This window comes from Staurois parvus, unplaced genomic scaffold (assembly GCF_062004578.1).
Source record: "Staurois parvus isolate SC_StPar_1 unplaced genomic scaffold, SC_StPar_1.0 ptg000153l, whole genome shotgun sequence".
NCBI classification, from domain to species: domain Eukaryota; kingdom Metazoa; phylum Chordata; class Amphibia; order Anura; family Ranidae; genus Staurois; species Staurois parvus.
The window spans coordinates 8,284,359-8,296,397 of record NW_028317949.1 but is presented as its reverse complement, the minus strand read 5'-3'; positions in this window follow the sequence as shown (position 1 = coordinate 8,296,397).

Here is a 12,039-nt window from a genome sequence, read left to right as displayed (position 1 = left end):
CCCTCCCAAAAAAGTGTCAAATGCGGCAGTGGAAAGGGGGGGGGGGATGCAGACAAATGGAACTTTTCCTTCTGGGTGAAGTTCCACTTTATTAAAACACTGGTTTGAGCAATGGGATCTTGTTATTAATGCTCCTGAGTGATTTTTGTACTCATATTAGATGAATATTAGGAGTAGAGTTTACATGATGTCGTATGTCCTTTTCTTCCATGCTTCCTTTATGCCCAACCACACTCTGCCATCTACTGGTTGTTATTATTTGCTCATCCTAAAGGTATGCCTTGCGTAATTCATGGAGGAGGATCCCTCTTCTAGATTGTTTAACCCATACCTTTTTCCTCATTGAGCATCATCACTGGACCTAAAAAACTTATGCACAAATCAGGTAGGAGCTGATTTACCTCTCCGCATCCTTAATCTGGAGTCTACAGTGTTACATTAGTATCTGTGCTAACTATTGGTCCTTTCCTCCCCTGTTTATTACATTTACAGGCTGCATGTTAAGATGCAGAAACTGCAAGAAACAAACATATTTATACTGACCAATGCAATTTATAGGGGTAATAAAACTGTCATCTCAATTCCTGCTGCCTTACAGTGATTTTTTCCTTCTTAGTTATTCATCTTGTATGGTAATATTTTGCTAGGATTTGCATATGTAAGATTTGTCAGCAGTGTATTCCTCTCCTTGATTTTCCATGTTAAGGTTTATTTTCCTCACAGTTTTGGGAATTATGCTTACATAAACTGGGGTGACGGAATAACTGGAAGGTTTGAGATATGTTATTATTATTTTCTGATGTGTAGTGTGTCAGGTCTTAGTGTTGAGTAGTATTTGGTGTACCCTTATGCATCTGCTCTGTACTGTGAAGACACATTATTTGATATGCTAATTTACCTGGTGTTCATCTGCCTATCCAACATCATATATTCCATTTTGCTATGGTATCCCTTAACCTTTGAGGACCAAGGGACCTATTTGTCCCATGTTTTTAATTGCCTGTATCATCTGATTAAGAACTTAAAATGCTTTTTTTTTTTTGGTTTGAGTCAAAATATTAGTTCTTATCAACAAATGGATCTAGCTTTTTGCCAATTATTTCATGAAATGGCTTAGTTACAGCAACTGAAGTGTACGAACTTTAAAAACAAAAAATTGATTCTTTTGGCGTTCCGTAATCATATGGTCCTCAAAGGGTTAAGTTGAAATGGTGAAATTTCACAAGCATGGGTCACAAAATTAAGTGCTCCCATATTCTTGCTTTAAAGTGGAACTAAAGTATTTTTATATTGCAAGCAGAAAGGCTGTTTATTGCATAAGAGACACACAATCTCTCTTCTGCAATAAAATAAGCCTACCTGTCTGCTTGCAGTCTTTCTTACAATGTATGCAGTGTTGCACATGTGCAGCTCATTGTACATACCATCACTGCCTGTGTACCAGTAATACAAAGCTCATGCGCATACACTGGAGTTATGTCATCCTGTGATAGCAAATCAAGGTGGTCAAAACCCAGCATTCAGAAGAAGCCAGGGAGAAGATGCAAGTGCTGGCAAGGGACCTCATGGGTGTTGAACCATTGGAGCTATGATAAGTATCCCAGACTTTAGTTCCACTTTAAACAGCAAAAGGCTGATGTCATTGTCTTTTTTGAAACCCTCTAGACCAATGTAACCCCACACTGCCTCAGGAGACCATGGGGTTTAGGATTAACCCATTAATCCTCCTTCGGGGGGGTTTCCACTCTTATACCTAAATTTGTTCAGCTTATATTACATGATGTGGAGTTAGACTAGCAGGATGCATATGTTTTTCTGCATGGCACATTTTTTGGGTCCCATTGTTGATACTGGGTTCGTTTGTCCCTCCTCATTTTATATGTCAATTGTGCAGGAGGGAGCAGCCTTCATGTCCTTTTACCCCATGGTTAAAGTGATTTGGTTGGGAGAATTTAAAACTGTATAAAACCCTGGTTTAGATAGAACCATAAAGACCTTTGTGTCATAGCTTAACTTGTTTTGCCCATATGTTGCTATCTGTGTCTATGGTAGATGTCTGGCATCATAAACATACTGATAGGCAGGTCCTTTCCTGCTTTTCAACAACATATGGCTCAGTGTCCTTTATTTGCCTAATTCTGCTACACTCTTTGCTTCTCCTTATGCAAGAAGACATAGGTTATCTCTCTGGATTGTTGTCAGATCATTGTACCTGCTGGGTACCACCAAAGCTGAATGCATAAACCTACTTTAGCCCATTTCACTTACTCTGCTTCTTAATGTTTCCATCATTTCCAAAGAATGGTTTTCCTTCTTTGAAGGGAATGTCTCCATCAGTCTCATTAATGGCCTTTACATTAAAATGTATGCTTACACTTGCCTCTCTTTTCTGATCAAAAAGGTTAAACAGACATATGCTAGTTCTGAACAACAGGCTTATCAGACTCTGGTGACTACCACTGATGCTTTTGCTGGGGATCTGTCTCTGCATCATGCACATTACAACTTGGGGTTACTAACTTGATATACTAGCTAAAGTTATTGTTTTGGCAGCAAAGGATTTATGAACATGGAGAGGACTGTGATAAGCTCCTGGTATATTTAGCTAAGCTAAATAGCTGTGAATTTAAGCCCCCCATGGTTATTGCTCACTGCTCTACCAGGGCTCCCTGATTAAGGACAAGTAGGATATGCTTTAAGTGTTTGTCTTCTTTTACAAACAACTTTACCCCCAAATAGATTACCATGCTGAAGACACCTCTTACCCTCACTGTGGTGCAGACTTCCAGATTTGACCAGACTAAGGCCCTCAGCATGGATTGCTTGCCAATTGCATTCTATGCCACCTACACCTGACACCCCTCACCTCTTGGTTTTATATAAGGAACTATGTGTTACTTTTAAACTCCTGCCACCTATGTCTAAAGCACATATCAATCTTATCCACAAATAAAATAAAGACTTACTTAATCCAGCATCCTATAGACATATCTTTGCTACAATATCTTAGTGAAAATCCTTTCCCATAATCAAGTTATCCAAACCAATATACACACGGATCAAACCAGCCTTACCTTTATAAAAACACCCAATGTAACATGAGATATTTGATGATAATAATTAATTTACAAGCCTACCATGACCACTAAGCACTAGAATTGTAGTGAGTCTGGTTGCAGGAAGTGCATTTTATATTTTGGAATGGGATTACTTGCAACAAATCTTACACAGTTTTTTTATACAACTTCTCTATGCCTTACCCATGACCAAAGTTTGTGTCAATTGGTGAACATCTGAGATTTTTCCTCTCACTAGGTACACTGGGAGGGGATGTCAATTTTCTCTCAGATCAACTCAGGTAACATCCTGATATTAAGCATCCACAGGTGGCAGCACAGGTTGAAAAAGTTGGGTTATACCCTGACAATATAATATTATATTTAAGGGACTCAAACCTTTCATGTAATACCGCTCCCATTGTTATTAATCAGTTTTATAGATAGTCAGGTCTGATCATTAACTGGTAAACATCTCAAATGTTGCTTATTGACTCCTTCCCTGTTACAAATAATCATGACCCTCCTCCTTTATGCAGAGCTAGCATAATCAGATATCTTTGTATTGATATTTATAGGGAACTTCCGGATTAAACCATTTTAAATGGTAAACCTCTGCTTACTACAGTTAAAACTAAGATTGGAATATAGTCTAAGCTACCAAATTGTGTCACAGAATGTATTATCCTAGTTAAAATTATTCTTCTCTCCAATTTGTTTTTTTATATTTTTTGGCACTCTCAGATCTATTTGCCCTTGAAATATTTTAAAGTATTAGATTCTCTGCTTTAACCTTTTATCTGATAGTCCAGCAGACACAAACTGAAGTGGTCTATTATGAACCATTCTAAGGATAAGGATAGGAGAGACCAGGCTTTGCCAGCTTTCAATTTATGTTACCAGTACTTGGTTTTCACATATTTTCCACTGGTGTACTGCTAAAGCCCCTTGGTTTAGGCATTTTATAACTCTTAACAGTACTGTTCCTCCACTAGATGCTCTTGATATTATTAGAAGTGAGTTCAAAGATTGTACAGGCCCACAGTCTTGCAACTTGTTGTTGACTTGGTGACTCTAGTGACTAGATGCTATGGAATGCTGGGGCTTAATAGTCCCACTCCACTTTGGATGAATCAATCTTTGCTTGATATTTATAGAGTGTTACATCCTGAACTTTGGTGTAGACATTGTATCACTAATTTAACTCATATATTAACTGATAGGAAACTCAAATCATTTTCAGTTCTAAAAGAAAAATGTAAATTACCTAACTCCATGCTTTTCTGATACCTTCAGCTTAGACATGCAACCAGGAACTTTGGGTCTGTGTTGACTGTGCTTGCAGATAATTGTTTTTAAACATGGTTAGAGTTTCTCCCAGACAAATGGTTTTTGGAAGTCTAGGACAGCACAATCCCAGGCTTAAAACAGAAAAATTTTGTGGGTGGCTGATTTAAGGCTTATTGAAGATGAGAACTGGAAAGAGGTTATAATCTGCCACCGATTGTTTTCCTTGAAACTTGCTAATAGGTTCATCCATCTGTTACATCATACTTCATTGTATATATTCCACAGCAATCTGGTTATCAAAGTATAAACTGTCTTGTAAACCATTATGCTTCAAGGGGCTCCCGGCAACATTTTCAACCTGCTCTTGTCCTTCCTACAGATACAGAATTACTGTTCGTTTGCATGATGTCATGGGTTCCCTGGTACAACTAGATCCTCAGCTACACCTTCTGTGTACTCTGTTTTCCTGTGGACCTTTCTGCATGAGATGTTTACTGCCAAGACCGAATAGCTAAGGTGTTGATCCAAGCATGGGGAAGGGGGGTGCAAACCGTACATCAATGGTATGCTGAAATTAACAAAATGACTGAATATGTACAACATAGGTGTCTTTGTCATTATTGATGTTGCTACTTTATGCCCATTTCAATAGTAGAAAAAACCCTAATATATACAGTATATATCAGTATATGTGAATATATATATATATATATATATATATATACTCTCCATATAAATAAATGATTTTTTCAGATATTTGAGCAATCAATGTTTATAGATAAAAGTGATATATTTGATTAAAACAATAATTTATTCAACAACAATATCAACAGATGTAATGATGTACTGTGAAAAAATAAGCACGCCCTTGACCTCAGAAGCTGGTAATGACCCTGTAGCAGAAATGGCTTCTTGTAACAATTTTATGTGATTGTTCAGTCTGACATTGAGACAGAGCACTACTCCTTGCAAAATTATTTCAGTTGAAAGATATTTGTGGGTTTCCTTGCATTGGATTTTAATCTCAATCTTTTCAATATAATTAAAATCAGGACTTTGATAAGGCTTGTCCAAAACTTTCATTTTTCAGCCATTTCTTGTTGTATTTAGTAGTGTGCCTCTAAGTACTTTCATGCTGAAAGATCAATTTCTGGTTTAACTTCAGCTTTCAGACAGGTGGCCTCACATTTTCATCAAACACACTTTCATACAGTATTATGTATAATTTATATTAAACTGATTTTAAAATGCCCAACACTGAAGCAGCAGAACATCCTAAAAATAAAAGTTTCCACCACCATGCTTTACAGTTGGTGTGAGGACTTTCTTCCTTAAAGTTGTCTATGAGTTTCACATAACATGCCTATTGTTACTGTGGCAAAACAACTCTATCTTTGATTCATCACTTCACAGCACATTGCTCTAAAAGGTATGGTCTTTGCCTACATGTTCAATGACAAACTGTAGCCTTTCCCAATGTTATTTCTGAGCAGCAAAGGCTTTTTCTTGGCACACATAGCATTCAGATTAAATGGGTGTAATCTCTTTATAATAGTAGATGCATGCACTATGACCCCAACTGCTGTATAAGTTATCTGTGGACCCCATAATGACATTTTGAGGGTATTGGATACATTTTAGCATCAAATTGCTAAATCTGAATTTGCTGGGCTGGCCAGTCCTCGACAGATAAGAATTGATTTAAAATGTATGTAAATTGTAGATTTTTTTCCTTACAGAGGAATGATTGATTTCAAAGTATTTGGTTTTTTAAAATCCTTACTCAGACATCCACAACCCTCTTAAATAAAGAGAACACTAGATCATAGATACCTGAGGTCACACTTGTATATTCTGTGGGTAGATTGTTAGCGCCTAATCTGGCATACTTGATTCTAACGTCATGGATTTGAAATTATAGTAAATGTAGAGGTGTACATATTTTTTCCATGTGTCAAATCTGCTTTTTTCTATAATTTAGAATGAATACGGTTCATCAGCTTATGCTTGTTTTGTTCTGGGATATCACCTATATCTGTAGAAATTGTTCAAATGAAAATATAATATTCAAATATGTTAAATAGTCAACAATTTCAACTGGGCATACTCAGTTTGTCACTGGAGTGCATATACAATATACGGTATAACCTATATCATTTACTTACATAAGGTGGCTTGAAGTAAATGAACTAAATGTTTTTACAATGGTATACTGAGATTTTATATCAGAACTGCAGAGCAGAGTTTGGATTGCACTGTTGTTTTTCTCTGCAATAATTCATAGTGCAAGATTGATATGGCAAGGCTCTGAGGTGTGAAGAAGTGTTCACAAACTTTATCATGACTTCATTGCAGGTGTTTTATTTTTCATCTGGAAAATCAATATTCCTAAACAGCATAGAACAGCTATGTACTTGGACTTTTCTGCATGATTTCCCTAGCATCTGTTGGGGAAGCCAAATCACAGTTATTTGTAATGTTATATGCTGCATCTTGTTAGTTATCTTAATATTTAGCCAATAATAGATATAAATAGTTTAAGCAATAACAATATTGTCAGCAAACATACAAAATGAATTTAGGTAAATTTGGATATTTCAATCTTAAAATAATATCATATTAGCCATTTGGTTAGTAGAAATATACTGCTCAAAAAAATTAAAGGAACACTTTTTAATCAGAGTATAGCATCAAGTCAATGAAACTGCTGGAATATTGATCTGGTCAGTTATGTAGCAGAGGGGGTTGTTAATCAGTTTCTGCTGCTTTGCTGTTAATAAAATTAACAACAGGTGCACTAGATGAGCAACAATGAGATGACCCCCAAAACAGGTATGGTTTTACAGGTGGAGGCCACTGACATTTTTTTCCCCTACTCATCTTTTCTGACTGTTTTTCACTACTTTTGCATTTGACTAGGGCCCAGGGGCAGACTGACCATTCGGGCATGCGGGCACTGCCCGAGGGCCCGGGGTCAGTAGGGGGCCCCATGAAATGCACCTGGTACCTTTTATAGGCTTTGTTGGTGTGCTTTGAGTGTGGGCAAGGACACAGGGGACCCATGATCCCCTATTGTCCAGGAGGCCCCATGAGTTGTCAGTCCGCCCCTGCTAGGGCCAGTGTCACTACTGGTAGCATGAGGCAATACCTGGACCCTACAGAGGTTGCACATGCAGTCCAACTGCTCCAAAATGTTTTTTGTGTCTCCCACCACAGTCTCAAGAGCATGAAGGAGACAGGCAGTTACTCTAGGATAGCTGGACAGGGCCTTAGAAGGTCCTTAACCTATCAGCAGGACTGGTGTCTGCTCCTTTGTGCAAAGAGAAACAGGATAAGCACTAGCAGAGCCCTACAAAATGACCTTCAGTATGCCACTGGTGTGAATGTCTCTGACAAAAAAATCAGAAACAGACTTCATGAAGGTGGCCTGAGGACCCGACATCCTCTAGTGGGCCCTATGCTCACTGCCTGGCACCATAAAGCTCGATTGACATTTGCCATTGAACACCAGAATTGTTGGGTCCGCCACTGGCGCCCTGTGCATTTCACAGATCGGAGCAGGTTCACCCTGAGCACATGTGACAGACGTGAAAAGGTCTGGGGAAACCATGGAGAATGTTATGCTGCCTGTAACACCGTTCAGCACGTTCAGCATGACCATTTTGGTGGTGGGTCAGTGATGATCTGGGCCATGGTGGGATGCACTTACCTCTACAGGCTAGACAATGGCACCCTGACTGCCATTAGGTATCGGGATGAAATCCTTGGACCCATTGTCAGACTCTGCGCTGGTGAAGTGGGTCCTGGGTTCCTCCAGGTGCACGACAATGCCCGGCCTCATGTGGCAAGAGTATGCAGGCAGTTCCTGGAGGATGAAGGAATCGATACCATTGAATGGCCTCCACGCTCGCCTGCCCTAAATCCGATAGAACACCTCTGGGATATCATGTTTTGGCCCACCGACGCTGCCAGATTGCACCGCAGACTCTCCAGGAGCTCAGTCATGCCCTGGGCCAGATCTGGGAGGAAATACCCCAGGACACCATCCGTTGTCTCATTAGGAGCATTCCCTGACATTGTCAGGCATGCATGCAAGCATGTGGGGGCCATACAAACTACTGAGTAAAACTTTGAGTTGCTGCAATTAAATTTCAACAAAATAGACTAGCCTGCTGCATAATTTTTCACTTTGAGTTTTGGGGTGACTTTGGGGTGAATTCAGTCCTCTGTAGGTTGATAATTTTCAATTCCATTAAACAATGGGGCATCCTAGCACATTACCCAGTCCATATATATACAGTCATGGCCGAAATTGTTGGCACCCTTGATATTTCTCCAGGAAATCATGTATTTCTCACGAAACGTATTGCATTAACACATGTTTTGCTATACACATGTTTATTCCCTTTGTGTGTATTGGGACAAAACAAAAAAAGGGAGGAAAGAAAGCAAATTCGACATAATGTCACACAAACCTCCAAAAATGGGCTGGACAAAAGTATTGGCACCCTTTCACAACTGCGGATAAATAAGAATGTTACAAGCATGTGATGCTCCTGTAAACTCACCTGGGGCAAGTAACAGGTGTGGGCAATATAGAAATCACACCTGAAAGCAGATAAAAAGGAGAGACGTTCACTTAACCTTTGCATTGTGTGTCTGTCTGTGCCACACTAAGCATGGACAACAGAAAGAGGAGACGAGAACTGTCTGAGGACCTGAGAACCAAAATTGTGGCAAAATATCAACAATCTCAAGGTTACAAGTCCATCTCCAGAGAACTAGATTTGCCTTTGTCCACAGTGCGCAACATTATCAAGAAGTTTGCAACCCATGGCACTGTAGCTAATCTCCCTGGTCGTGGACGGATGAGGAAAATTGATGAAAGATTGCAACGCAGAATAGTCCGGATGGTGGATAAGCAGCCCCAAACATGTTCCAAAGACATTCAAGCTGTCCTGCAGGCTCAGGGAGCATCAGTGTCAGCGCGAACTATCCGTCGACATTTAAATGAAATGAAACGCTATGGCAGGAGACCCAGGAGGACCCCACTGCTGACACAGAGACATAAAAAAGCAAGACTACAGTTTGCCAAAATGTACTTGAGTAAGCCAAAAGCCTTCTGGGAAAACGTCTTGTGGACAGATGAGACCAAGATAGAGCTTTTCGGTAAAGCACATCATTCTACTGTTTACCGAAAACGGAATGAGGCCTACAAAGAACAAAACACAGTACCTACGGTAAAATATGGTGGAGGTTCAATGATGTTTTGGGGTTGTTTTGCTGCCTCTGGCACTGGGTGCCTTGACTGTGTGCAAGGCATCATGAAATCTGAGGATTACCAAAGGATTTTGGGTCGCACTGTAGGGCCCAGTGTCAGAAAGCTGGGTTTGCGTCCAAGATCCTGGGTCTTCCAGCAGGACAATGACCCCAAACATACGTCAAAAAGCACTCAGAAATGGATGGCAAAGAAGCGCTGGAGAGTTCTGAAGTGGCCAGCAATGAGCCCAGATCTAAATCCCATTGAACACCTGTGGAGAGATCTTAAAATTGCTGTTGGGAAAAGGTGTCCTTCCAATAAGAGAGACCTGGAGCTGTTTGCAAAGGAAGAGTGGTCCAAAATTCCGGGTGAGAGGTGTCAGAAGCTTATTGATGGTTATAGGAAGCGACTGATTTCAGTTATGTTTTCCAAAGGGTGTGCAACCAAATATTAAGTTAAGGGTGCCAATACTTTTGTCCAGCCCATTTTTGGGGTTTTGTGTGACATTATGTCATATTTGCTTTTCTGCCTCTGTTTTATATTTGTTCCAATACATACAAAGGGAATAAACATGTGTATAGCAAAACATGTGTTAATGCAATACCTTTTTTGTGTGAAATACTTGATTTTCAGGAAAAATATCAAGGGTGCCAACAATTTCGGCCATGACTGTATATATATATATATATATATATATATATATATATAATGTCAAGAAACAAAAACATACATAAATATGCCTATTACATTAATACTTAAATGTGCATAGTCTGGTCACATGTTAAGTTTAATTCAGAAAAATAAAAACATTAAAAACATATAATAGGACAGACTAGTCTTTAATAAGTATGGTGATATCCTTTACCTTCAGATAAACACATAAATATATGTTAAGATTAGATTATTTGCTTCCAAATAATTTGGTAAATCAAACAAGTGTATTTGCCATCACATAGCGTTGTTCTTTAATAAACATTAGAGAGTTTGTATGCTGCTGAGATTTTTTTAAAGCGCATATGAACAGATGTGAACATGCATGACCAGTTTGTAAACCACTGAAAACATTTAAAAAGTTGTGAACTGTAAGACTAGATATTTATCATTTGGATTTTTTTATTGTTTTACTGCTTTCAAAATACCAATGCTATATACTGTATAATTATATATTCTAAATCACATGGGCACCTTAGCATACAAACCACTGTCTGGTTGCATGATATAAATGATAGTATCGTATATGTTATACCAGTTTGTGTGGCAACAAAATTGGTCATCTTCCTCTAAAGCAATTAATTTGGCAAGTTTTACACTATCTACAGAGGTGGTAACTCTCCATATTGGCAAAAAATATTGACCTAGTGGGTGGATCTGGCACATTATGTGCTAGTTTATTCCTAAGATTACCTGCACCCCTAAAGATGGCAGTAGGATGATCAGGCAAAATAGGACCCAAAGTTCGATCGTTCTTTAGAACAGACCAATGTTTCCAGATGATGTTTTTAACCACATAATGTTGGCTAGAAAAAGTGGTAAAAAATGCAAGGCCAAACTGATTGGAACTACCCTAAACCGCCTTTTTATCCTTGATGAGATTATCATGATCATAACAACCCACCTCCCACATCGATTTACCCAAATCCTTTGCTTTGTATCCCTTCTCAAAAAACCTTGACTTAAGTATCAGTGCTTCTATTACATAATCCTTTCTAAAGGTACAGTTTTATTTATTTATTTCAGGTACTTATATAGCGCTGTCAATTTACACAGCGCTTTACACATATATATATTGTACATTCACATCAGTCCCTAACCCTCAAGGGGTGTACAATCTAAGGTCCCTAACTCACATTCATACATACACATATTAGAGCCAATTTAGACAGGATCCAATTAACCTATCAGCATGTCTTTGGAGTGTGGGAGGAAACCGGAGCAAACCCACGCAAGCACAGGGAAAACATGCAAACTCCATGCAGGAGGCGCCATGGTCGGGAATCGAACCCATGACCCATTTTACTGCAAGGCAGACGTGCTAACCACTAAGTCACTGTGTCTGAGACATAAAAATTGACCCTTAGGCACTGGTGACAACCATGAAGGATGATGGCAGGAATCAAGAGGAATATATCTGTTCCTATCTGTTTTCTTGAAAAAATTAGAAGTGGTAAGTATCCCATTGACTATGGATAACATTAACAGTCAAAGTGTTATATGTTTTTTATCTATAATGTGACTACACATAGAACATTCATAGATTACAATTGTTTTTGCTTATCCAAAAGAACAATATGTTTTCAGAAGGGAAGTGTAAATATTGCTTGAACTAATTCATAGCATGGCCTTCCTTTACTAAATGAGGTGCCTTCAAAGAGATTGAAAAATGTATAGACTTCTAGATTTAGTATGCAGAAAACCCAAATGCAGTACAAAATG